At 37.9% G+C, this 26,445-nt stretch overlaps 2 non-coding genes across 2 annotated transcripts; both read left to right on the top strand.

Annotated features, from left to right (window-relative positions):
• The first annotated feature begins 5,311 nt into the window (after nucleotides 1-5,311).
• LOC112761172 (small nucleolar RNA R71) lies at nucleotides 5,312-5,415 on the top strand. The gene has a single exon (XR_003181580.1). It is a non-coding gene; the product is annotated as a small nucleolar RNA R71 (small nucleolar RNA).
• Nucleotides 5,416-19,158: 13,743 nt separating this feature from the next.
• Nucleotides 19,159-19,266, top strand: LOC112759960 (small nucleolar RNA R71). Its single transcript, XR_003180420.1, has one exon. It is a non-coding gene; the product is annotated as a small nucleolar RNA R71 (small nucleolar RNA).
• Nucleotides 19,267-26,445: the final 7,179 nt, after the last annotated feature.

Genomic DNA, 26,445 nt, shown 5'->3' with positions numbered 1-26,445 from the left:
TCCCTGCAATCAAAGTGGATTTTCTAGAGCTACAGAAGCCCAATTGGTGCGCTCTCAATTGTGTTGGAAATTAGACATCCTGGGCTTTCCAGTAATGTATAATAGTCCATACTTTTCCCGATATTTGATGGCCCAAACCGGCGTTCCAAGTCAGCTCAAGAATTCTGGCGTTTAACTCCAAAACTGGCACAAAAGCTGGAGTTAAACACCCAAACTGGCACAAAAACTGGCGTTTAACTCCAAGAAAAGTCTCTACACATGGAAGCTTCAATGCTCAGCCCAAGCACACACAAGTGGGCCCGAAAGAATATTTCTACATTAATTACTGATTTCTGTAAACCCTAGGCTACTAGTTCTCTATAAATAGGACCTTATACTATTGTATTTTCATCTTTTGATCATCTGGGAATCATGTTTTGATGATTGAACCTTCTTTGGGAGGCTGGCCATTCGGCCATGCCTAGACCTTTTGTTCTTATGTATTTTTAACGGTGGAGTTTCTACACACCATAGATTAAGGTGTGGAGCTCTGCTGTTCTTCATGAATTAATACAAAGTACTATTGTTTTTCTATTCAACTCAAGTCTATTTCTTCTCCAAGATATTTATTCGTTCTTCAACTTGATGAATGTGATGATCCGTGACACTCATCATCATTCTCACCTATGAACATGTGCCTGACAACCACCTCTGTTCTACTAGCAATGGCTTGAATGCGTATCTCTTGGGTTTCTAATCTAAGATTGGAACCTTCGTGGTATAGGCTAGAATTATTGGCGGCCATTCCTGAGATCTGGAAAGTCTAAACCTTGTCTGTGGTATTCCGAGTAGGATCTGGGAAGGGATGACTGTGACGAGCTTCAAACTCGCGATTGTGGGGCGTGTGACAGATGCAAAAGGATCAATGGATCCTATTCCGACATGATCGAGAATCGACAGCTGATTAGCCGATGTTATGACAGAGCATCAGGACCATTTTCACTGAGAGGACGGGATGTAGCCATTGACAACGGTGATGCCCAACATAAAGCTTGCCATGGAAAAGAGTATGAATGATTGGAAGAAGGCAATAGGAAAGCAAAGGTTCAAGGGGAATAAAGCATCTTCATACGCTTATCTGAAATCCACCAATGAATTACAGAAATATCTCTATCTTTATTTTATGTTTATTTTCATCACCTTAAACTCCATAACCATTTGAATCCGCCTGACTGAGATTTACAAGATGACCATAGCTTGCTTCAAGCCGACAATCTCCGTGGGATCGACCCTTACTCACGTAAGGTTTATTACTTGGACGACCCAGTGCACTTGCTGGTTAGTTGTGCGGAATTGTGACAAAGTGTGATTCACGTTTGAGAGCTCCAAGTCCTTTGGCGCCATTGTTGATGATCACAATTTCGTGCACCAGCAAGCTTCCAGAAGATTATTGAAGTGCTCCCAGTATTCATAGAGAGTCTCAGATTCATCCTGAACAATCATGGAAATATCTTTCCTTAGTTTATCAGTAACTTCAGCTGGAAAGAATTTTTTCAAGAATTATCTTCTAAGTGTATCCCAGTTGGATACAGTTGCTACGGGTTGAGTATAGTACCACTCTCTTGCCTTTCCCTCAAGAGAAAACGGGAAAGCTTTCATCAAAATTGAAGTTTCATCTGCACCATCACGCCTGACAGTAGAACAGGCTGCTTGAAAGTCTCTCAGGTGCTTGATAGGCTCTTGAGCAGGTAAGCCATGAAACTTGGACATCAAATTGAGCAGTGCAGTCTTTATTTCAAAGTCTGTAGCCACCACTGGGTGATGCGCTTGAAACGGTTGCATTGTAAAATCAGGGGCTCCAGCCTCCTGGATAGTAACTCTCCTAGGTTCTGCCATGTCACCTACACGTAAATCAACCGAATCAGTAGAACGGGGGCTGGTTTCTTCCTCAAATGACGTTTCAGATCCGCCCTCAGAGAGGACTAACCGACGCCGAGCTTGCCTTATTCGTGAAATAGTTCTTTCAATCTCAGGATCGAATGCGGGCAAGCTTGGATCAGGAAGTGAACGCGTCATCTAACAAAAGAAACAAGCAGCTCATAGTAGCAAGATAAAATAAAATGCAAATAAATAAATTCTAATTAATAATTTTATCACTCTATTGCAACTCCCCGGCAACGGCGCCAAAAATTGACGTGGCAGAAATTGGCAAATTAAGAATTATTATAAGATATGCGTTGCAAATATAGTTCTTAACCAACCAGAAATCCACTTATCAATTTAGAAGGGTTGTCACAAAAATTAAAATTAAAATACTGGGAGTATGAATCCCAGGTCGTCTCCCAACGAGTTGCAGAAAGGTGTGCTATTTTATTAATCAGATGTTTTCAAAATGGATTGAGTTGAATAAACAGGAAATTAAATTAGAGAAATTAAATAATTTAAATAGAAGCCTTGACTGGGAGTAGATTAGTTGGAAGCCCTATTCTTGTTGCAGTACTCTCAAGATTAATTGATAATTGAAGGTTGTTCTGTTTAGTTATCCTTTACTAGGAAAGGGAAGGTCAAACAAGTTGGAATGCTATTTCTATTCACAAGTCCCAATCCGCTCAATTGAAAAGGATTAGTGTCAGTGATTAGAGAGCATTCCAACAATAAACCCAATTACAATTTTTCTTTTAAGCACCCCAACTCAAGGGTTCCTTTCAATCAACTCCCCATCAAGTTAAGGAACTACTCGCTCATTGGGAATGTAGAACTCATAACATAAGAAAGGGAATTAAAGGAAGACATGATAAATAAAACTCAAAGGAATCAATTAAAAATAAAAGTAATTCTTGTATTAATAAATTCTAAAATAATCCAATAGTAAAATTGAGTAAATTAAAGGACATGGAAGAGTAAAGCCAAGTAAAGAAAATGAACTAGAATGACGAAGTCTTGATGAGGTAATAACTCTTCTCAATATCCCAATGCAAGAACAATAGAAATTAAAATCCTAAGAACTATGAATGTGTAGAGAGAGAAAACCTAGAGGAGGAGTAAAATTAGATCTAAAACTAAAAATTGTGTAGAATGAATATTCTTTTTGGTTTCTGCATGTTCTTTAGCTCTAGTCTGCTTTTTCGGGACGAGAACTGGGTCAAAGTAGGGCCCAAAATTGCCCCCAGCAAATTCTGCAGATTATGCAGATCGCGCACGTCACGCGATCGCGTCATTCATGCAGACGCGTCATTCATGCAGACGCGTCATTCGGCGTTTTGCTTGCCACGCGGGCGCGTCGTCCACGCCTCCGGGTCACTTGTGCTATTCCAATCCGCGCGGTTGCGTGAGCCATGTGGCCGCATCACTGCGATTTCCTCTCTTTCGCGCGGTCGCGTGAGCCATGCGGCCGCGTCACTTCTCGCTGGTCATCTCCTCAACTTCTTGTGTTCCTTCCATTTTTGCAAGCTTCCTTCCAATCTCCAACTCATTCATCTATAAAGCCTGAAACACTTAACACACAGATCACAGCATCGAATGGAATAAAGGAGAATTAAAAATACATAATTAAAAGTCTCTAGGAAGTAGTTTTCAATCATGTAATAATTTTAGGAAGGAATTATTAATGCATGCTAATTATATGAATAAGTGGGAAAATATCATGATAAAACAACACAATTAAACACATTATAAACCATAAAATAGTGGTTTATCACCTCCCAACACCAAACTTAGAGTTTGGTTGTAGCCTCCCAACACCAAACTTAGAGTTTGAATGTGGGGGTTTTGTTTGACTCTGTATTGAGAGAAGCTATTCATGCTTCCTCTCCATGGTTACAGAAGGAGAACCTTGAGTCTTGAATACAAGGTAGTCCTCATTCAACTGAAGGACCAACTCTCCTCTGTCAACATCAATCACAGCTTTTGCTGTGGATAGGAAGGGTCTGCCAAGGATGATGGATTCATCCTCATTCTTCCCAGTATCTAGGATTATGAAATCAGCAGGGATGTAAAGGCCTTCAACCTTTACTAGCACGTCCTCTACTAGTCCATAAGCCTGTTTCATTGATTTATCTGCCATCTCTAGTGAGATTCTTACAGCTTGTACCTCAAAGATTCCCAGTTTCTCCATTACAGAGAGTGGCATGAGGTTTATCCTTGACCCCAGGTCATATAGAGCCTTCTCAAAGGTCATGGTGCCTATGGTACAAGGTATGAAGAATTTTCCTGGATCCGGTTTCTTCTGAGATAATGTCTGCCTCATTAATGCATTCAGTTCATTGGTGAACAAGGGGGTTCATCCTCCCAAGTCTCAGTACCAAATAACTTGGCATTCAGCTTCATGATTGCTCCTAGATATTTAGCAACTTGCTCTTCAGTGATGTCTTCATCCTCTTCAGATGAGGAGTATTCATCAGAGCTCATGAATGGTAGAAGGAAGTTCAATGGAATCTCTATGGTCTCTATATGAGCCTCAGATTCCTTTGGTTCCTCAAAGGGAAACTCCTTTCTGTCCAGAGGATGTCCCATGAGGCTTTTCTCACTGGGACTCACGTCCTCCTCACTCTCTCCAGATTCGGCCATGTTGGTCATGGTTATGGCCTTGCACTCTCTCTTGGGATTTTCTTCTGTATTGCTTGGGAGAGTACTGGGAGGAGTTTCAGTAATCTTCTTACTCAGCTGAGCCACCTGTGCCTCCAAATTTCTAATGGAGGACCTTGTTTCATTCATGAAACTTAGTGTGGTCTTAGATAGATTAGAGACTGTGGTTGTCAGGCCAGAATGGCTCTGTTCAGAATTCTCTGTCTGTTGCTGAGAAGATGATGGAAAAGGCTTGCTATTAATAAACCTATGTCTTCCACCATTATTATTGAAGCCTTGTTGAGGCTTCTGTTAGTCCTTCCATGAGAAATTTGGATGATTTCTCCATGAAGAATTATAGGTGTTTCCATAGGGTTCTCCCATGTAATTCACCTCTGCCATTGCAGGGTTCTCAGGATTATAAGCTTCTTCTTCAGAAGATGCTTCTTTAGTATTATTGGATGCAGCTTGCAATCCATTCAGACTCTGAGAAATCATATTGACTTGCTGAGTCAATATTTTGTTCTGAGCCAATATGGCATTCAGAGTATCAATTTTAAGAACTCCCTTCTTCTGGGGCGTCCCATTGTTCACAGGACTCCTCTCAGAAGTGTACATGAACTGGTTATTTGCAACCATTTCAATGAGTTCCTGAGCTTCTGCAGGGGTTTTCAGATGAAGAGATCCTCATGCAGAATGGTCCAATGACATTTTTGACAACTCAGATAGACCATCATAGAATATACATATGATGCTCCATTCTGGAAGTATGTCAGTAGGACACCTTTTGATCAATTGCTTATATCTTTCCCAAGCTTCATAGAGGGACTCACCTTCCTTCTGTCTAAAGGTTTGGATTTCCACTCTAAGCTTGCTCATCTTTTGAGGTGGAAAGAATTTGGCCAGGAAAGCACTGACCAGCTTTTCCCAAGAGTTCAGGCTTTTCTTAGGTTGTGAATCCAACCATGTTCTAGCTATGTCTCTTACAGCAAAAGGGAAAAGCATAAGCCTGTAGACCTCGGGATCAACTCCATTGGTCTTGACAGTGTCACAGATTTTCAAGAATTCAGCTAAGAACTTATGAGAATCTTCCAATGGAAGTCCATGAAACTTGCAATTCTGTTGCATTAGAGAAACTAATTGAGGCTTAAGCTCAAAGTTGTTTGCTTCAATGGCAAGAATTGAGATGCTTTTTCCATAAAAGTTAGAAGAGGGTGCAATAAAGTCACCAAGCATCTTCCTTGCATCTCCATCATTGTTATTGGGTTCGGCCATGTCTCCTTCTTTTTTGAAAATTTCTGTTAGGTCCTCTCCAGAGGGTTGTGCTTTAGCTTCTCTTAGTTTCCTCTTAAGAGTCCTTTCAGGTTCATGATCAGCTTCAATAAGAATGTCTTTATCCCTATTCTTGCTCATATGAAAAAGAAGAGAACAGAAAAGAAGAGGAATCCTCTATATCACAGTATAGAGATTCCTTTATGTGAGTAGAAGAAGAGAAGAATAGAAGAAGGAGAAGAGAAAAATTCGAACACACAGAAGAAGAGGGGGTTCGAATTTTGAGTGGAAGAGGAGTGTTAGTAGAAAAATAAATAAATAGAAAGAGATGAGAGAGAGAAGCATTCGAATTTAAATTAAAATAAAAGGAAAAATATTTTTGTTTTTGTTTTAATTATTAGTTAGAATTCGAAAATTAGGAAGAGAAATAAAATTAAATTAAAATTTAAAACAATTAGTTAATTAAAACAAATTTTGAGAAAGGGATTAGTAATTGCAGAGAGAGAAGTAGTTAGATGGTTTTGAAAAAGATATGATTGAAATAGAAAACTTTTAAAATCAAACAAAAAGTCAAGTAGTTAATTGAAAAAGATTTGAAAATCAGTTTTGAAAAGATAAGAAGTTAGAAAAGATTTTGAAATTGATTTTGAAAAAGATATGATTTGAAATTTAATTTGAAAAAGATTTGAAAAGGAAATTTAAAAGGATATGATTTTTTTGAAATTAAAGTTGATTACTTGCCTAACAAGAAACTAAAAAGATATGATTTTAAAATTCAAAGATTGAACCTTTCTTAATAGGCAAGTAACAACTTAAAATTTTTTTGAATTAAAACATTAAATGTTAGTGAGATTTTCGAAAATATGAAGTAAGAATAAGAAAAATATTTTGAAAATCAATTTAAAAATTTTTTCGAAAATATGTAAAAATAAATGAAAAAGATTTGATTTTTGAAAAAAATTTGAAAAGATAGATTTTTTAAATTAAAAATTTGAGTTGACTCATAAGAAACAACTAGATTTTTAAAACTTTTGACTAAATCAATCCAAATTTTCGAAATTTATGAGAAGAATAAGGGAAAGATATTTTTTTGATTTTTGAATTTTTTAATGAGGAGAGAGAAAAACACAAAATTGAAACAAAACATAAAAATTCAAGATCAACACAAAAATGCATGCAAGAACACTTTGAATGTCAAGATGAACACCAAGAACATGTTTTTGAAAATTTTTAAGAAAAGAAAAACATGCAAGACACCAAACTTAGAAATTTTCAAACTTTGGACACTAACAAATTGAAAATGCATATGAAAAACAAGAAAAGACACAAAACATGAAAATACAAAGATCAAATAAAGAAGCTCATCAAGAACAACTTGAAGATCATGAAGAACAAAACTCAATGCATATATTTTTCGAAAATTTTTTTTACGAAATTAAAAAGATGCAATTGACACCAAACTTAAAATTTGACATAAGACTCTAACAAGAAACACAAAATTTTGGTTTTTATGATTTTATTAAAAAAAATTTGGATTTTTTTTCGAAAATTATTTTGAAAAAGGAAAATAAGGATTTCAAAATTTTTAATAAGAATTCCAGGAATCATGCAATGTTAGTCTAAAGTTTCAGTCTAAAAAGATTAGACATGGCTAGCCAAACTTCAGCAGGACATTACATACAACAGCCAAATTGATGGGAATCAACTAGCTCCTGTGATGATAAAAGCATCATCTGAAACTCTAGAATTCATTCTTAAAAATTCTGAAGAACGAAAATATAAATTATATATTTTTTTCAAATTTTTTTCGAAAATAAAAAGAATAAAAAAACAAAAAGCTTAAAATTAAAATAAAATTACCTAATCTGAGCAACAAGATGAACCGTCAGTTGTCTAAACCCGAACATTCCCCGATAACGGCGCCAAAAACTTGGTGCACGAAATTGTGATCTCAATGGTGCCAAAAAACTTGGTACGCACGTTCATAATCTCAATTCTTCTTCACAACTCTGCACAACTAACCAGCAAGTGCACTGGGTCGTCCAAGTAATAAACCTTACGTGAGTAAGGGTCGATCCCACGGAGATTGTCGGCTTGAAGCAAGCTATGGTCATCGTTGTAAATCTCAGTCAGGCAGATTCAAATGGTTATGAGGTTTTGATAATTAAAATATAAATAAAATATAAGATAAGATAAAAATACTTATGTAATTCATTGGTGAGAATTTCAGATAAACGTATGGAGATGCTTTGCTCCTTCTGACCCTCTGCTTTCCTACTGCCTTCATTCAATCATTCATACTCCTTTCCATGGCAAGCTGTATGTTGGGAGATCACCGTTGTCAATGGCTACCATCCGTCCTCTCAGTGAAAATGGTCCAAATGCGCTGTCACCGCACGGCTAATCATCTATCAGTTCTCGATCATGTTGGAATAGGATCCATTGATCCTTTTGCATCTGTCACTATGCCCAACACTCACGAGTTTGAAGCTCGTCACAGTCATCCCTTCCCAGATCCTACCCGAAATACCACAGACAAGGTTTAGACTTTCCGGATCTCAGGAATGGCCGCCAATAATTCTAGCCTATACCACGAAGACTCCGATCTTTCGGAATGGAGGCTAAGAGATATGCATTCAAGCTTGTTTTCATGTAGAACGGAAGTGTTTGTCAGGCACGCGTTCATAAGTGAGAATGGTGATGAGTGTCACATAATCATCACATTCATCATGTTTTTGGGTGCGAATGAATATCTTAGAATAAGAATAAGCTTGAATTGAATAGAAAAACAATAGTACTTTGTATTAATTCATGAGGAACAGCAGAGCTCCACACCTTAATCTATGCAATGTAGAAACTCCACCGTTGAAAATACATAAGTGAAAATAAGGTAGACATGGCCGAGTGGCCGGCCTCCCATGGAGGTCTTAGAACATAAAAGTTACATAATCTGTTCCAGAGATGATCCGAAGATGTGAAATAAATTACTAAAAGTAGTTTTTATACTAAACTAGTTGCTAGGGTTACAGAAATAAGTAAATGATGCAGAAATCAACTTCCGGGCCCACTTGGTGTGTGCTTGGGCTGAGCATTGAAGCTTTGCACGTATAGAGGCTTCTCTTGGAGTTAAATGCCAGGTTGTAGCCTGTTTCTGGCGTTTAACTCTGGTTTGTAACATGTTTCTGGCGTTTAACTTCAGAATAGGGCAGGAAGTTGGCGTTTGAACGCCAGTTTGCGTCATCAAAACTCGGGAAAAGTATGGACTATTATATATTGCTGGAAAGACCTGGATGTCTATGTTCTAACGCAATTGAGAGCGCACCATTTGGGTTTCTGTAGCTCCAGAAAATCCATTTCGAGTGCAAGGAGGTCAGAATCCAACAGCATCTGCAGTCCTTTTTCAGCCTCTGAATCATATTTTTGCTCAGGTCCCTCAATTTCAGCCAGAAAATACCTGAAATCACAGAAAAACACACAAACTCATAGTAAAGTCCAGAAATGTGAATTTTTCTTGAAAACTAATAAAAATATAGTAAAAATTAACTAAATCATACTGAAAACTATGTAAAAATAATGCCAAAAAGCGTATAAATTATCCGCTCATCAGCCATCCATTTCTAAAACGGCATATTGATGTGGGTCTAGAAATCTTGCTAGAGAAGTCTTCGCTCGCTCAATTCGTTCTTGCACAACTGTCTTCACTTCTTGGTAAACAGAATCTTCCTCAACCTCTTTTGAATCTTCTTCATCATCACTCAAGTCAAATATTGGAGGTTGTGTGAAGTTCACATCAACATCTCCTTTCAAATCTAATGATAGAGGTTCATGAGGGTCATAGAAGGAATTACCCAAGTTGGACAAAAAATCTTGAATGATGGAATCCTCTTGATCAATTCCTATCCACTCTTCATTTATCTCCTTTTGCACTTCATGTGGTGACTTGACATCTTCTCCTTGATCTTGCAATTCTTCTTTCACTCCACACTTTCACTTGGTTCCATACATTCATCCACTAGAGTTTCTTGCTTGTGGCATGAACGCAATGAAGCTAAATGGCCCAAAGTCTTTGCTAAGGTAGACATGACTTGCTCTTGCTTCTTTCGGAACTTTTGTTGTTCTTGAATAAGCATGAAAAGTACTTCTTGTGTGGCTTGATCCATGTATGAAGATGAAGATTGAGGTGATTAAGGTTGACAATCAAACTCATGTGGGTAAGGGTTTTAGCTTTGTGTGTAGTGAGGTGATGGTGTATAAGGTTGGTGACCATATAGGTAAGTGTTTGGGTTCCATTGGGGTGCATTGTGGCAATAGTGTGAAAAAGTCATTAAGAAAATATAAACAAAAATCTACTAACAAAAACAACCAAACAACCAAAAAGTGCTATTTACACTATTAACATATTCACAACAACCAAAAGATATAACACCGTTTGCAGTCCCCAGCAACGGCGCCAAATTTGACGAATGACCAAATGCACAGGTTTGGATTTTCACACTAAAAATAGAATTTTTCCGTTGCAAGTATAGTCCAAACCCAACAATTGAACATCAATCAAATAATTCAATTCAAAACAAAACATATAACCGAGAGTAATGAAACCTCGGGTCGTTCTCCCTAAGAATGCAAATGAAATGTTACTTCTTTCGATTGTGAAGAGAACTAAAGGGGGGGTTTTCAAGCAAAGATATGAAAGATTAAAAGAACCAAGCAATAAAAGAACTATGCAATAATCAAAATTGGAAAGTAATGCAAGCAACAAGGAAAATGAGATCAAAACTAGTGAAAATGCAATAAAAGATCCTTGACTTGGGAATGAGGATCTAAGGAATCCTATCATCGCCATAACCACAACTATGATAATTATCATGCGTCAATCTCACCTAGTCAACCCCAACCATCGAGGAGTAAGTCAAGCAAGCATAATTGACCTTAATCCATAAGTCCTAACCAACTTACCAAACTAGTTGATAAAAGGCTAGCGTTAATGGAAACAAGAGCCAACTAACTACCCAAGAATTACCACTAAATGTCAGACATTATGACTCTAGTATCGTAGGAACTCAAACCACAAGTCAAGGTGGGAAAATCTACTCAAAATCTAGAGTTGGCATTTTCACAAACACCTTGTGTGCATAAAAGTAAAACATGGAGAATTGCAAAGTAAAACGTAAAACTATAACCAACTATTAACAAAACCAAACATAAACAAGCAATCAAACATACAGGAGGCATCAAATGTAAAATTCATTAATCAAAACTTCAAGAAACACAAAATTGAAATATAAACAAAGTAACTTGAACCAAAAGGAAGTGAAAGTAAAAGTGCTTGAATTAAAGAGGAAAATGAGAGTACTTACAATTGAAGAAGTAAAATCAAAGATCAAAGCTTGCTATAAAATGCTACAAGGAAATGGAAATTAAAAACCCTAAGAGAGCAAAGCTACACTACTCCTACTCCTACTACTAATTACTATGAAAAACTATGTAAAAATTTCTCTAATGCCTCCCCCCTTTGATAAGTGGTCAATTCTCCTTTATATAGCACTTCCAAACAGCAATTCATCATTCCAAAATGGGCCAAGGGGCCTCCAAATTTGCGCAGCATATGCCTCATTAATGAAATCACGTGCAGGGACCTGTGCGGACGCATACACATGCGGCTAAAAATTGACCTGTGCGTATGCACAGGTGCGTGCGTATGCACACATGGAAATTTCTACCTGTGCGCGCGCACGTAGGGCTGTGCGCACGCACACTTCGCTGTGTGTGCTTTTCTTTGTTTTCTTCATGTTTTCTCCTTTGTACATGCTTTCTTCCACTTTTGGCTATCCATTCTTGCCTCCAAGGCCTGAAATCACTCATAAACCATATCACGGCATCGAATGACATAGAAGCGGGATTAAATTGCTCTATTAAAGCACAAAATTGCATGTTTTTACATTTAAGATCAAACTAGGGATAAAACACAAGAGTATGCTATTCTGGCGCTTAAGTGTGAGTTCATGTGCTAGAATCCATCCAAATTGAGTCAAAACATATCATCAAATACGGACTCATCAGTGTACGTGTTGGACCTCGCCCGCAAGTGGCCATTAGGGTTCCTGTCTACACCAAACAATCGATATCAAGGTGATCAGTTGGTGTGGGAAATTGTGATCATTCATTCCTTGGTAACGGCGCTGAAAACTTTATACGCACATTCATAATCTTAGTTCTTTGTCACAACTTCACACAACTAACCAGCAAGTGCATTGGGTCGTCCAAGTAATAAACCATACGTGAGTAAAGGTCAATCCCACGGAGATTGTCGGCTTGGAGCAAGCTATGGTCACCTTGTAAATCTCAGGCAGGTAGACTCAAATGGTTATGGAGAATTGATAATTAAAATATAATTAAAATATAAATAGGATAGAGATACTTATGTAATTCATTGGTGAGAATTTCAGATAAGCGTATGGAGATGCTTTTGTTCCTTCTAAATCTTCTGCTTTCCTATTGCCTTCTTCCAATCATTCATACTCCTTTCCATGGCAAGCTTATGTTGGGTTTCACCGTTGTCAATGGCTACATCCCGTCCTCTCAGTGAAAATGGTCCAAAATACGCTGTCACCGCACGGCTAATCATCTGTCGGTTCTCGATCATACTGGAATAGGATTCAGTAATCCTTTTGTGTCTGTCACTATGCCCAGCACTCACGAGTTTGAAGCTCGTCACAGCCATCCCTTCCCAGATCCTACTTGGAATACCACAGACAAGGTTTAGACTTTCCGGATCTCAAGAATGGCCGCCAATAATTCTAGCCTATACCACGAAGACTCTGATCTCATGGAATGGAGGGCTCGGTTGTCAGGCGAGGCAACCATGTGTCATGAATCAGGAGGCTAAAAGATACGCACTCAAGCTTTTGCAAGTAGAACAGAGGTGGTTGTCAGGCACACGTTCATAGGTGAGAATGATGACGAGAGTCACGGATCATCACATTCATCAGGTTGAAGAACGAGTGTGTATCTTAGAGAAGAAATAGGCTTGAATTGAATAGAAAACCAATAGTACTTTGTATTAATTCATGAGGAACAGCAGAGCTCCACACCTTAATCTATGGTGTGTAGAAACTCTACCGTTGAAAATACATAAGAACAAGGTCTAGGCATGGCCGAATGGCCAGCCTCCCTAAATGGCATATGAATTCGAAAATAGGGAAAAAGACCCCTAGTTCAATAGTAAAAAGTTCTATATATACTAAACTAGTTACTAGGGTTACAAAAATAAGTAAATGATGCAGAAATCCAGTTCCGGGCCCACTTGGCGTGTGCTTGGGCTGAGCATTGAAGCTTCACGTGTAGAGGTCTTCCTTGGAGTTAAATGCCAGTTTGTAACTTGTTTCTGGCGTTTAACTCTGCTTTGCAACCTGTTTCTGGCGTTTAACTCCAGAATAGGGCAGAGAGCTAGCGTTGAACGCCAGTTTGTGTCATCTAAAATCGGGCAAAGTATGAACTATTATATATTTGTGGAAAGCCCTGGATGTCTACTTTCCAACGCATCTGAGAAGGTGCCATTTGGGGTTTTGTAGCTCCAGAAAATCCATTTTGAGTACAGGGAGGTCAGAATCCAACAGCATCTGCAGTCCTTCTTCAACCTCTGAATCTGATTTTTTCTCAAGTCCCTCAATTTTAGCCAGAAAATACCTGAAATCACAGAAAAACACACAAACTCATACTAAAGTTCAGAAATGTGATTTTTATTTAAAAACTAATAAAAATATACTAAAAGCTAACTAAATCATACTAAAAATATACTAAAAACAATGCCAAAAAGCGTATAAATTATCCGCTCATCACAACACTAAACTTAAATTGTTGCTTGTCCCCAAGCAACTGAAATTCAAATAGGATAAAAGGAAGAGAATATACTATAAATTCCAAAATATCAATGAAACTTAGCTCCAATCAGATGAGCGGGACTAATAGCTTTTTGCCTCTTGAATAGTTTTGGCATCTCACTTTATCCATTGAAGTTCAGAATGATTGGCATCTATAGGAACTTAGAATTCAGATAGAGTTATTGATTCTCCTAGTTCAGTATGTTGATTCTTGAACACAGCTACTTTATGAGTCTTAGTCGTGGCCCTAAGCACTTTGTTTCCAGTATTACCACTGGATACATAAATGCCACAGACACATAACTGGGTGAACCTTTTCAGATTGTGACTCAGCTTTGCTAAAGTCCCCAATTAGAGGTGTCCAAGGTTCTTAAGCACACTCTTCTTTTGCTTTGGACCTCGACTTTAACCGCTCAGTCTCAAGTTTTCACTTGACACCTTCACGCCACAAGCACATGGTTGGGGACAGCTTGGTTTAGCCGCTTAGGCCAGGGTTTTACTCCTTTGGGCCCTTGATAAACCACTATTTCATGGTTTATCTTGTGCTCAATTGAGTGGTTTTTATCAACTCTTTACCCATTTATTCATACTAATCACATGCTTTATGTTTTCCTTCCTGATTTTGTACTATGATTGAAAACATGCTTCTTTGGCCTTTATATTGCTAATATTAATCCTCTCTTATCACCATTAGATGCCTTAATATGTGTGTTAAGTCTTTTCAGAGATTACAGGGTAGGAATAGCTCAGAGGATGGAAAAGAAGCATGCAAAAGTGGAAGGAATACAAGAAGTTGAAGAAACTGCAAAGTTGTCCAGCCTGACCTCTCTGCACTCAAACGGCTATAACTTTAGCTACAGAGGTCCAAACGACGCGGTTCCAGTTGCGTTGGAAAGCTAACGTCCGGGGCTTCGATTTAATATATAAGATGCCATAGTTTCTCTGACGATAGGCGATGCAACCGCGTGCTCTATGCGGACGCGTCGCAGTGACAAAAATTAGCGTGTTTGAATTCACAACCAGCGAATTCTGGCCTGTTTCTGACCCAGTTTGTGGCCCAGAAAATACAGATTAGAGGCTATAAAGTGGAGGAATGCATCCATTCATGAATAAGCTCACAATTTATAATTTTAGGAGTAGATGTAGTTTTTAGAGAGAGAGATTCTCTCCTCTCTCTTAGGATTAGGATTTAGGATTTCTCTTAGTTTTAGGAGTGACTCTCAATCCCAGGTTCAATGTTCTTTTTATTATTTTCCCAATTTTATTTATGAATTCTTCTATGTTACAAGATTACTCTTTGAATTAATGTTATTTGAGGTATTTCAGTTTATTATTGCTTTCTTTTATTTACATTATTGTTATTCCCATCTGAAGACATTTTTATTCCAGTAGATTTACTTTTCTCCTTTTGGTCTTGGTTAAGAAATCAGTAACTCAGGAGTTATCAAACTCAAACATGATTGATAATTGTTATCTTTGTTAATTAAATTAAACTTCAATAATCCCAATCTTTTCTTAGGAAATAAATAGGATCCGAAGATCAAACCAATTAATCCCTTGACCTTCCTTTGCCTTAGTAAAGGTTAACAAAGTGGAATAAAGATTCAATTTTCATCATCATTGATAAGGATAGCTAGGATAGGACCTCTAATTTCTAATACCTTGCCAAGAGTTTATTTTATTACTATTTTATTTTATTCTTATTGTTCAACATACTGCTTCCTTACTTTCAAAACCCCCAATTTACAAACTCATAACCAATAATAAGAACACCTCCCTGCAATTCCTTGAGAAGACAACCCGAGGTTTAAATACTCGGTTATCAATTTAAAAAGGGGTTTGTTACTTGTGACAACCAAAACGTTTGTATGAAAGGACTTTTGAAGGTTTAGAAACTATACTTGCAACGAGGATTTATCCGCAAATTTCTAGACCACGCAAAAGTTCTCTCATCAGCCCTCCTATCCATTAATGCTCAAAGCCTTGGATCCTTTTTACCCTTGCCTTTTGGTTTTAAGGGCTATTGGCTTTTTGCTTTTGCCTTTTGGTTTAAAGAGCTTTTCGCTTTTTCTGCTTTTTTTTCTTTCTCTTTTTTTTTTGCCATTTTTTTTGCAAGCTTTTGTATTCACTGCTTTTTCTTGCTTCAAGAATCAATTTTATGATTTTTCAGATTATCAATAACATTTCTCCTTTTTCATCATTCTTTCAAGAGCCAACAATTTTAACATTCATAAACAACAAATTCAAAAGACATATGCACTGTTCAAGCATTCATTCAGAAAACAAAAAGTATTGTCACCACATCAAAATAATTAAACTAGTTTCAAGGATGAATTCGAAATCATGTACTTCTTGTTCTTTTGTTTTTAGAATATTTTTTATTTAAGAGAGGTGATGGATTCATAGGACATTCATAGCTTTAAGACATAGACACTTAAACACTAATGATCATATAGTAAAGACACAAACATAAATAAAACATAAGGCTCAAAAACTGAAAAACAGGAAAATAAGAACAAGGAGATTAAGGAATGAGTCCACCTTAGTGAGGGTGGCGTCTTCCTCTTCTTGAAGAACCAATGGTGCTCTTGAGCTCCTTTATGTCTCTTCCTTGCCTTTGTTGCTCCTCCCTCATAGCTCTTTGGTCTTCTCTAATTTCATGAAGGAGGATGGAATGCTCTTGGTGCTCCACCCTTAGTTGTCCCATGTTGGAACTTAATTCTCCTAGGGAGGTGTTGATTTGCTCCCAATAGTTTTGTGGAGGGAAGTGCATCCCTTGAGGTATCTCAGGGATTTCATGATGAGGAATTTCTTCATGCTTTTGTTGAGGTCCATAAGTAGGCTCTCTTGTTTGCTCCATCCTTTTCTTAGTGATGAGCTTTTGAGATGAATATCTCCATCTCCCATGACCCAGAGGTGGAAGCTTTTGCCTTCCCTTTCCTCTTTCTAGAGGTTTCTCTGGCCTTAGGTGCCATAAATGGTTATGGAAAAACAAAAAACAATGCTTTTACCACACCAAACTTAGAAGGTTTGTTCGTCCTCGAGTAAAAGAAGAAAGAAGTGAGTAGAAGAAGAAGAAAATAGATGAGATGGAGAGGTGTGAGTGGTTCGGCCAAGGGGGTTTTAGGTGGTTATGATGTGTGAAAAGGAAGGAGTGATGGTTTGAATTTGAGTGGGTGGGTGTAGGTGGGTTGTACGATGGTTTTGGAGGAGTAATGGAGGTGATTGGTGGAGGTTATTTTGGGAAAGAGTGTTATGGAAAGGTGTGAGAAGGAGAGGAAAAGAGGTGTTGTAGGTGGGGATCCTGTGGGGTCCACAGATCTAGTGGGGTCAAGGACTTAGCATCCCTGCTCCAATTAGGCGTGCAAAACGCCCTCAGAGTGCATGTCTGGCATTAAACGCCAGCTTGCTACTTGTTTCTGGCGTTTAACGCCACTTCCATGCTCTGTTCTGGCGTTAAACGCCAGTCTGGTGCTTGTTTCTGGCGTTTAATGCCAGCTTGATGCTTCTTTCTGGCGTTAAACGTCAGTTTGATGTTTCTTACTGGCGTTTAAACGCCAGTAAGTTCTTCCTCCAGGGTGAGCTATTTTTTCTGTTGTTTTTGATTTTGTTTTTGATTTTTCAGTAGTTTTTGAGACTTCACATGATCATCAACCTAAAGAAAACATAAAATAACAATGGAAAATAAATAGATATAATCAAATAACATTGGATTGCCTCCCAACAAGCACTTCTTTAAAGTCAATAGCTTGACAGTGAGCTCTCATGGAGCCTCACAGATGTTCAGAGCATTGTTGGGACCTCCCAACACCAAACTTAGAGTTTGAATGTGGGGGTTCACCACCAAACTTAGAGTTTGTTGTGGCCTCCCAACACCAAACTTAGAGTTTAACTATGGGGGCTTTGGTTGACTCTGCAGTGAGAGAAGCTTTTCATGCTTACTCTCCATGGTTACAGAAGGAGATCCTTGAGTTTTAAACACAAGGTTGTCCTCATTCAGTTGAAGGACCAATTCTCCTCTGTCCACATCAATCACAGCTCTTGCTGTGGCTAGGAAGGGTCTTCCAAGGATGATGGATTCATCCTCATCCTTCCCAGTGTCTAGAATTATGAAATCAGCAGGGATGTAAAGGCCTTCAACCTTTACTAGCACGTCCTCTACTTGTCCATAAGCCTGTTTTCTTGAGTTGTCTGCCATCTCTAATGAGATTCTGGCAGCTTGTACCTCAAAGATCCCAAGTTTCTCCATTACAGAGAGTGGCATTAAGTTTATTCCTGACCCCAGGTCACACAGAGCCTTCTCAAAGGTCATGGTGCCTATGGTACAGGGTATTAAGAATTTACCAGGATCCTGTTTCTTTTGAGGTAATTTCTGCCTATCCAATGTATTCAGTTCATTGGTGAGCAAGGGAGGTTCATCTTCCCAAGTCTCATTACCAAATAATTTGGTATTCAGCTTCATGATTGCACCAAGGTACTTAGCAACTTGCTCTTCAGTAATGTCTTCATCCTCTTCAGAGGAAGAATACCCATCAGAGCTCATGAAGGGCAGAAGTAAGTTGAATGGAATCTCTATGGTCTCTGTATGAGCCTCAGATTCCTTCAGCTCCTCATTCAGGAACTCCTTATTGATCACTGAACGTCCTAGGAGGTCTTCCTCACTAGGATTCACGTCCTCCTCCTCCCTTGTAGGTTCGGCCATGATGGTCAAATCAATGGCCTTGTACTCTCTCTTTGGATTTTCTTTCGTATTGCTTGGGAGAGTACTAGGAGGAGTTTCAGTGACTCTATTACTCAGCTGGCCCACTTGTGCCTCCAGATTTCTAATGGAGGACCTTGTTTCATTCATGAAACTTAAAGTGGCCTTAGATAGATCAGAGACTATATTTGCTAAGCTAGATGGATTCTGCTCAGAATTCTCTGTCTGTTGCTGAGTGGATGATGGAAAAGGATTGCTATTGCTAAACCTATTTCTTCCACCATTATTAAAGCCTTGTTGAGGCTTTTGTTGATCCTTCCATGAGAAATTTGGATGATTTCTCTATGAGGGATTATAGGTGTTTCCATAGGGTTCACCCATGTAATTCACCTCTGCTATTGCAGGGTTCTCAGGATCATAAGCTTCTTCTTCAGAAGATGCCTCTTGAGTACTGTTGGATGCAGCTTGCATTCCATTCAGACTCTGAGAAATCATATTGACTTACTGAGTCAATATTTTGTTCTGAGCCAATATGGCATTCAGAGCATCAATTTCAAGAACTCCCTTCCTCTGAGGCGTCCCATTATTTATAGGATTCCTCTCAGAAGTGTACATGAACTGGTTATTTGCAACCATGTCAATGAGTTCCTGAGCTTCTGCAGGTGTTTTCTTTAGGTGAATGGATCCACCTACAGAATGGTCCAGTGACATCTTTGATAGCTCAGACAGACCATCATAGAATATATACAGGATGGTCCATTCTGAAAGCATGTCAGAAGGACACTTTTTGGTCAGTTCCTTGTATCTCTCCCAAGCTTCATAGAGGGATTCACCTTCTTTCTGTTTGAAGGTTTGAACATCCACTCTAAGCTTACTAAGCTTTTGAGGAGGAAAGAACTTGGCTAAGAAAGCCGTGACCAGCTTATCCCAAGAGTTCAGGCTATCTTTAGGTTGAGAATTCAACTATATTCTAGCTCTGTCTCTTACAGTAGACGGGAAAAGCATAAGCTTGTGGACCTCAGGATCAACCCCATTGGTCTTAACAGTATCACAGATCTGCAAGAATTCAGTTAAGAACTGAAAAGGATCTTCTGATGGAAGTCCATGAAACTTACAATTCTGTTGCATCAGAGAAACTAATTAAGCCTTTAGCTCAAAATTTTTTGCTCCAATGGCAGGGATTAAGACGCTTCTTCCATGTAAATTGGAATTTGGTGCAGTAAAGTCACCAAGCATCTTCCTTGTATTATTATTATTTTCGGCCATGTCTCATTCTTTTTCGAAAATTTCTGCCAGATTTTCTTCAGAGAGTTGTGCTTTAGCTTCCCTTAGCTTCCTCTTCAGAGTCCTTTCAGGTTCAGGATCAGCTTCAACAAGAATGTTCTTATCCTTGTTCCTGTTCATATGAAAAAGAAGAAAACAAAAAAGAAAATATAGAATCCTCTATGTCATAGTATAGAGATTCCTTTATGTGAGTAGAAGAAAAAAAGAATAGAAGAAGAGAAATTCGAACACCAAGAGGAAGAGAGGGTTCGAATTTTGAGATGAAGAGAAGTGTTAGTAAATAAAAAATAATTAGATGAGAGAGAAAAATTTTCGAAAATAATTGAAAAGAAAAGAAAAATATTTTTGTTTTTAATTTAAAATTAAAGTTATAATTCAAAAATTTTAAAAAAAGAAAATTGAAATTAAATTAAAATTTAATTCAATTAGTTAATTAAAAAGGAATTTTGAAAAAGAGGAAGGTGATTTTCGAAAATTAGAGAGAGAATTAGTTAGGTAGTTTTGAAAAAGATATGATTGAAACAAAAAGATAGGATTGATTTGAAGAAGATTTGAAAATCAATTTAAAAAGATAAGAAGTTAGAAAAGAAGTTAGAAAAGATTTTGAAATTGATTTTGAAAAAGATGTGATTGAAAGATATTTTGAAAAAGATTTGAAAAAGAAATTTAAAAAGATTTGATTTTGAAAATTAAAGTTGATTACTTGACTAACAAGAAACTAAAAAGATATGATTTTAAAATTTAAAGATTGAACCTTTCTTACTAGGCAAGTAACAACTAAAAGTTTTTGAATAAATCACATTAATTGTTAGCATTAAATTCGAAAAAAGATAAGAAAAAGATTTTTAAAATCATTTTGGATTTTTCGAAAATATGAAAGGAAAATGAAAAAGATTTGATTTTTGAAAAAGTTTTGAAAAGATAGGATTTTTAAATTGAAAATTTGATTTGACTCATAAGAAACAACTAAATTTTGAAAAGTTTTGAAAAGGTCAACTCAAATTTTTGAAAATTTATGAGTGAATAAGGGAAAGATATTTTTTATTTTTGAATCTTTAATGAAGAAAGAGAAAAACATCAAAAAGACTCAATGCATGAAAATTTTGGATCAAAACAAATGATGCATGCAAGAACACTATGAATGTTAAGATGAACACCAAGAACACTTTGAATGTCAAGATGAACACCAAGAACTTATTTTTGAAAATTTTCAAGAAAAGAAAACATGCAAGACACCTAACTTAGAAATTTTTTTTATTTTTAGACACTATGAATGCAAGAATGCATATGAAAAACAAGAAAGGACACAAACAAGAAAAATTTAAAGATCAAACAAAGAAATTCATCAAGAACAACTTTGAAGATCATGAAGAATGCAATGCATGAATTTTTGAAAAATGCAAGAAGGAGATAAACATGCAATGGACACCAAACTTATGACTTGACACTAGACTCAAGCAAGAAACACAAAATTATTTTTGGTTTTATGATTTTATAATATTTTTTTGGATTTTCGAAAATTAATTGGAAAAAAGGAAAATAAGGATTTCAAAATTTCTAATGAGAATTCCAGGAATCATGCAGTGTTAGTTTAAAGCTCCGGTCCAGGAATTAGACATGGCTTATTAGCCAGCCAAGCTTTCAGTGAAAGCTCCGGTCCAAAACACTAGACATGGCCAATGGCCAGCCAAGCTTCAGCAGATACAAATCAGGCATATAACAGCTGATCAGATGGGAGTCCAAGGACTCTTTGTGATGATAAGTTGAAACCTCGGTCCAAAAAAACTTGGTCCAACAGAATCAGACATGGCTTCACAGCCAGCCAGATTTCAACAAATCATCATAAAACTCTAGAATTCCTTCTTAAAAATTCTGAAGCCATAGAATAATTAAATTTTTTTTTTGAAGATTTTTTTTGAAAATAAAAATAATAAAAACAAAAAGCTTAAAATTAAAATAAAATTACCTAATCTGAACAACAAGATCAACCATCAGTTGTCCAAACTCGAACAATCCCCGGCAACGATGCCAAAAACTTGGTGTGGGAAATCGTGATCGTTCATTCCTTGGTAACGGCGCTGAAAACTTTATACGCACGTTCATAATCTTAGGTCTTTGTCACAACTTCGCACAACTAACCAGCAAGTGCACTGGGTCGTCCAAGTAATAAACCTTACGTGAGTATGGGTCGATCCCACAGAGATTTTCGGCTTGAAGCAAGCTATAGTCACCTTGTAAATCTCAGTCAGGCGGATTCAAATGGTTATGGAGAATTGATAATTAAAATATAATTAAAATATAAATAGGATAGAGATACTTATGTAATTCATTGGTGAGAATTTCAGATAAGCGTATGGAGATGCTTTTGTTCCTTCTGAATCTTCTGCTTTCCTATTGCCTTCTTCCAATCATTCATACTCCTTTCCATGGCAAGATTATGTTGCGTTTCACCGTTGTCAATGGCTACATCCCGTCCTCTCAGTGAAAATGGTCCAAAATGCGCTATCACCGCACGGCTAATCATCTGTCGGTTCTCGATCATACTGGAATAGGATTCAGTAATCCTTTTGCGTCTGTCACTACGCCCAGCACTCGCGAGTTTGAAGCTCATCACAGCCATCCCTTCCCAGATCCTACTCAGAATACCACAGACAAGGTTTAGACTTTCCGGATCTTAAGAATGGCCGCCAATAATTCTAGCCTATACCACGAAGACTCTGATCTCATGGAATGGAGGGCTCGGTTGTCAGGCAAGGCAACCATGCGTCATGAATCAGGAGGCTAAGAGATACGCACTCAAGCTTTTGCAAGTAGAACAGAGGTGCTTGTCAGGCACGCGTTCATATGTGAGAATGATGATGAGTGTCACGGATCATCACATTCATCAGGTTGAAGAACGAGTGTATATCTTAGAGAAGAAATAGGCTTGAATTGAATAGAAAAACAATAGTACTTTGTATTAATTTATGAGGAACAGCAGAGCTCCACACCTTAATCTATGGTGTGTAGAAACTCTACCGTTGAAAATACATAAGAACAAGGTCTAGGCATGGCCAAATGGCCAACCTCCCTAAATGGCATATGAATTCGAAAATAGAGAAAAAAACCCCTAGTACAATAGTAAAAAGTTCTATATATACTAAACTAGTTACTAGGGTTACAAAAATAAGTAAATGATGCAGAAATCCACTTCCGGGCCCACTTGGCGTGTGCTTGGGCTGAGTATTGAAGCTTTCACGTGTAGAGGTCTTCCTTGGAGTTAAATGCCAGTTTGTAACCTGTTTCTGGCATTTAACTCTGCTTTGCAACCTGTTTCTGGCATTTAACTCTAGAATAGGGCAGAGAGCTGGCGTTGAACGCCAGTTTGCATCATCTAAACTCGAGCAATGTATAGACTATTATATATTTCTGGAAAGCCCTGGATGTCTACTTTCCAACGCAATTGAGAGCGTGCCATTTGGGGTTTTGTAGCTCCAAAAAATCCATTTTGAGTGCAGGGAGGTCAGAATCCAACAGCATCTGCAGTCCTTCTTCAACCTCTGAATCTGATTTTTGCTCAAGTCCCTCAATTTCAGCCAGAAAATACCTGAAATCACAAAAAAATACACAAACTCATAGTAAAGTCCAGAAATGTGATTTTTATTTAAAAACTAATAAAAATATGCTAAAAACTGAGTAAATCATACTAAAAATATACTAAAAACAATGCCAAAAAGCGTATAAATTATCCGCTCATCATCAGTCTCAATATCAAAAGTCTAGTGCATCAATTATCACAAACAGGCAGTCAAAAACAAGCATGCTATACATATATCAAGTAGATAACCTAATAGCATCAAAGAAAAGACACACAGAGTATGCAATGAAGCACAATCTGTCTATCCCTCAGGCTCACGAGGACGAACCGCTCTGATACCACTAAATGTAACACCCTAATTAGCCTAAGCTTTACTTCGCGTCGTAAAGCAAAAGTTAATCAGAGCTTACGATAGTTCTCATACATAATATATATATATATATATATATATATATAAGGAATAATATAATCTAGAAGCCCGATGAAAGTTATAGCTCAAAGTTAGGATTTAAAAGTGCAAAACGTACTAACGAAGCGTCTAAGTTAAAGGACAAGAAACAGGTGTGATATAAACAAAGATAATAGTATAATAGTATAATATCATAAGAAATCTAGCCACGACACGCAGAGTTTAAGCCGGCTAGCCATATACAGACCATACAGAAATGTGACAGTAAAAATATCTTATACAGTTTTGTTCTCTCAAATACAAGCCTCTAGGAAAAACCAAAATACAAAAGTGAGAGACATATAAACAAAATAAACCAAAAAGACTCCAAAAGAATCCAAGATCCTCCACTTTTGTCACCATCTAAAATAACTCACCGAGGTGGGTTGCGACCTGCATCTGAAAAACACAACAGAAATATAGTATGAGAACCGGAGATTCTCAGTATGGTAACAGTACCCAGTGATGTAGGATATAAGACCTTGGGATGCCAAAGGCAATCCTAAGCTCCATATCCATCACAAGATTCAAACTTAAGGCATACTAAACAATTAAGCATAATTATATAAAACATTAACATAAATAAACCGGGTACTACATCTTAGGGGAGTTTCTAATCTAAACCAACACCGCTGTCCCACAGCCTTCACCAGCCTACCCTCCATGCGATCCCATCGCCTCTGCCTTCCGAACCTTCTCAATCCCAGTAGAAAGCATAATTATATACAATGCAAGTAAAACACAAGTAGGAGCATAATAAGCAATTAATTCAAGTAGCAATTAGGCATGTTATACAAATAGGCAAACAATCTCAAGTCGGCAAAGCATACAAACAGATAGAAAATGCACATGATGAATGCCTGTCCTACTAACTGTGATATCACATTGTCGGTTCAACTGCCGACCCGACACTTCTCCATGGAGATGTTGCCCTTCGGAATCATGGTGTGGGAACCGAGATATAGTGCTCAGATCACTATCTAGGGTTTTGCGCCTGTACGCTCTGATGATCCGAAGGGATGAGAGCGGGATCTATTGCCATCGGCCTCACATCTAAGCACAAGCGGGACGAACCACCGCCCTTACGCCACCGCCGCTACCTCGACAGGCGGGATCCAACCTCGGCCCCTGCCGGGCACATAGCGTCTCATAATCTTAATGAAAAGTAGTGCAGTGGTTTTCAAAAACATTTTTAATACAAGATGGATCCATCACTTCATTCAGAGCCCTCGACTCTTTTCAACCACTATTCATTCATATTTCAGTTCTGAACTCAACAGTTCCTTAATCCTCATCTCATTCATCAACCATTCACCACATAATATTAAACCACCTTCAGTACGCCAGAAACCAAGACCTCCGTTTTCTAAATTTTCCAAATAATATCGTCTAAGACCCTTAAAATCCTTTCCCATTTTCAAGTATCCAAAAATATACCCAAAAGTCTTAAAAAGGTGTTATAGAAGCTTACAACCTTGTTGGGGAGGTAGAATAGTTGAAAACAAAGCAAAATTTGAGAAACAGGGCACGTACGTACGCACAGGTGTCAAAACTTAAAAAATCTGTTCACCTGCACAACCTGTGCCAGCGCCCCCAACAGACTGGCCTTCCCAACGTGTGCGTCCGCACAAGCCTGTGCATCCGCACAGGTTGAAATTATTCCTTAGATATATGCGTGCACAAGCTGTGCTAGCACTGTGGTGTGGGAAATCGTGATTCACACTTTTCACAACTCCGCACAACTAACCAGCAAGTATACTGGGTCGTCCAAGTAATAAACCTTACGTGAGTAAGGGTTGATCCCACAGAGATTGCCGGCTTGAAGCAAGCTATGGTCATCTTGTAAATCTCAGTCAAGCGGATTCAATTGGTTATGAGGTTTTGATAATTAAAAGATAAATAAAACATAAAATAAAATAAAGTTACTTATGTAATTCATTGGTGGGAATTTCAGATAAGTGTCTGGAGATGCTTTATTGCTTCTGAACCTCTGCTTTCCTATTGCCTTCTTCCAATCATGCGTGCTCCCTTCCATGGCAAGCTGTAGGATCCTCTAAGTTAAAATGGTCCTCTACGGTCTCTGCACGGCTAATCAACTGTCGGATTTCTCGTCTCGGATGAAAAATACCAGGCACAGCTACCGCATGGCTAATCATCTGTCGGTTCCCACTAGCGTCGGAATAGAATCCATTGATCCTTTTGCACACTGTCACTGCGTCCAACATTCGCAGGTTTGAAGCTCGTCACAGTCATCCCTTTCCAGATCCTACTCGGAATACCACAGACAAGGTTTAGACTTTCCGGATCCCAAGAATGCTGCTGATGCCAGGGCATTTTGGCCAGTTTCACTAACCTCTTCTTTACTATTTTTAAGGTAGTTTCATGCATTTTCTTAGAAAATAAGCTAGTTTTGGGTAAATATTCACTTACATCTTGATTCAAGCATACATTGTGCATTTTACATGATTTCATGAGAATTTTGCATGAATTATATGACAAATTAGAGGATGCATGTCTCATGATTTGGATTAGAACTTTGATGCACTTTATTGCTTGATTTCAGGACAAAGGAAGCAAGGAAGAACCACGTTAGCAGCCACGTTAGTCTAACTAACGTGGAATGGGAGCTAGCTTGCAACGTTAATGAGAAAAGTAATCGCCAATAACGCCCTCGAAGCCATCATAACCCACGTTAAGAGTCACGTTAACTAAATTAACGTGAACTCTAACGTGGAAGAAAGAA

This window comes from Arachis hypogaea, chromosome 16 (genome assembly GCF_003086295.3).
Source record: "Arachis hypogaea cultivar Tifrunner chromosome 16, arahy.Tifrunner.gnm2.J5K5, whole genome shotgun sequence".
Classification (NCBI taxonomy): Eukaryota; Viridiplantae; Streptophyta; class Magnoliopsida; order Fabales; family Fabaceae; genus Arachis; species Arachis hypogaea.
Note: the sequence above shows the minus strand (reverse complement) of the source record. Positions and strands in the feature narration are given on the sequence as shown.